Raw genomic sequence first — 2,864 nt, 5'->3', positions numbered from 1 at the left:
AGATACATTGCCTTATACCGTGAAGAAAACGAGAACCTACACTGACCTGTTGTTGCTCAGATATGTGTTTATTGTTTTCCTTTGATCTTCTGTCGGTTAGATAAATAAGAATAGATCCACGACACGATTTTATTAAACAAGAGAAATTATTTGCACACACTATAACCAATATGCTGCACATTCATCTGCGCTAATAAACATTCATTCTAGCCAAACGACTAGAACTAGCAAGCCTCAGAACTAGACAAAAAAACTAGTCCAAGGGCTGGCTAGCAGAGAAGACACATTTGTATAAAATAACAACAAGCTCTTCATTTTTTGTAGTATGGCTAATGTTTCCAAGGTGTCTGGAACATCATTTTTTTTAATTATCATTAGTACATATAGGCCTGTACTCTAGAAAACCTTTTTGGCAAATCAATTGAAATTTCTACTTCTTTCACCCAACACTACAAAAAGTTACTATATGAAAGAACAAAAAAAAAATCAATTTGGTACTATCTTTTTCCTTTCCCAATGACTGTTAGATGAACCTGATCATACGTAAAAGAAATAAAACAAAGGGTCCATGACAATATCTGCTACAAAGGTTATCCGGAATCTAGGCATAAACAGTACACTTAAAATACATCATTTATAAGACCCAACGTTGCGATGGTTCTGCAGTCAGTGGAAGCAAGCGGCATTATTTAGGCTCTGTTTATGGCATGTTTTCATACATATCTAGGACCAGGTTGAACTAAGGCAGAAGTAGTAATGCTCGAGTGTCCCGTGGTTTATACCAATCTTCCAAATTGCAAAAAGGGGCAGCCAAAACAAATCAGAAACCGCTTGCTATTACTACATCTTTAGCCCAAACCATTAGAATCAATGAGAAGAATCATATCATACTGCAAGAAGACAGATTCTCAAAAGATATATACCAGTATCAAGTATTTTACTTTTTTTTTCTTTTATCAGAGAACATTTAAACTGGTCTCTATATTATTCCGTTCTCTTGGATACACTCTGACAATCTATCTTGTAGAGCTTTTAATTATGCATTATCATGGTATGTAAATTGAAAAAGGCATAGCAAAGTACAGCCATAATTAATGATATAAATAAAAGCTCCTATATTAATGATACCCTCTCATATATATTATCCCAGTACCATATTTAATATGAGTTTTAATAATTAGATAGCTTTACTCACCTAGAACCTACGTTGACTATTAGTATTTACACAAAGAAACAGTCACTACAATAATGTGAAAAAAGGAATATCAAATAACCAGTAAATTACTAAAACTCATACAGTTCCTACACTGTTATATCCATGAGGCTGTGGGAAATCTGGAGTGTCATGGAGGAGCTTGTAACTTCGGAGAAACAATGCATTTAGATTATGCTTCTCTGTCCAAGACACTTCTATCTCTCAATCTACCATTCACATTAGTTAAAACTACTGTACATAGTAACCACCTGCTGAAAACATTCATAAACTCGCTACCGTAAGAATGTCCCAAGGTAAACGACGTACAAACAAAACATGAAATAAAAATAACCCTTAATCAAATCTTTCGTAAGGCATAGGTGCAAGCACGCTGAAGGGTTGTAGGTTGACTTTCCGTTCACTGCAATGTTAAAGCACCATCTTTCACATTCCACTGTGAAAACAGACATACACTCTATCAAAGCTGTTGGTATTGAGGTCTCGTAAATTGTTGTTCTTTACCGAAATGACTACAATGTTTAAAAGAAAATGACAATACTGATTTTTCGCCTTTGAGGATTTGCATTAGTAACTATAACTGGCAAGGAGGTGGTTAACACATTCTGAACAAGCAGAGTGAAAACTGTAGAAGAATAACACAGAGGCACTCTCGAAAATAAAGAACAACTTCGAAGAACCAATCGTGTACAGAGTTTTGCATGATCCCACTTTATTCCTCATGTCATCCCCAATCGACTCGAATTTGCCAGCGACAAAGATAAGATAAGTTTTATCGACGTTAAAGCAAAAAGGGCAGTGACGAAAAAGCAATGGAGCGAGGGCAGTGGACATTTCATGACCTGAGAGCATGGTGAACTTGGGATTCCTTACTTCCTTTTTCACTGATGCGAAGATTTTTTGCTCTTTACATTTGGATATTTTACTGCTAAACTGAATGTAATGCCTTTACTTTAGCACATATTACTGTAAAAAAAAACGCTATTCATATTTCGTCATAACTGGGATCCTCGTGGCTTTATATTTCGTTCAAGTTTTGAGTGTAAGCGGCGATGGCTATGTTGTCAATTCCTGCATTACTTTTGTTGAATCATAATGAAATACAGTACAACGCATCAAAATACACATGAACGAGAAAACAGTATAACTAGCTTCAAGAAGCAGTGTTAAGACGGGAGAGAAAGAAAGAAACTTTTCCAACAGGGTCTGGTAGGTGGCAACTATATGTACTGTATACTGATTGTTATACCTCAGTAAGAAAATATAGTTCAGTCAGCACACCCAAGGCTATGTACATAATTGTGAAGCATGTACAGTAGTACTCTCCCTTATGCAATCATCATTTACACATTTTATTATTTTGACAGTTGATTTACTCAAGAGATATAGAAAGTTGGAGCAAGATGAACAGTGGCTAATTACAGAAGGCAGATAAAATGATTTTAAAACTAATCTAAGGTCAAGAAATCACTTTATGGATAGGAATTAAGGCTATCACGAACACAAAATGGAGGCGGAGGAAATTTAAGAAAAATAGACAGGAAAGGAAACAGAGGTAGAGCATAATCAATCAACTGCCAGGCCAGGCAACTCATTTGTACACACATTACATGGGTAATACGTAACACGAATGGAAATATAAAGATTACAG

This window comes from Penaeus monodon, chromosome 22 (assembly GCF_015228065.2).
Source record: "Penaeus monodon isolate SGIC_2016 chromosome 22, NSTDA_Pmon_1, whole genome shotgun sequence".
Lineage (NCBI taxonomy): Eukaryota > Metazoa > Arthropoda > Malacostraca > Decapoda > Penaeidae > Penaeus > Penaeus monodon.
The sequence above is the reverse complement of the archived record's forward strand: the minus strand, read 5'-3'. Positions refer to the sequence as shown.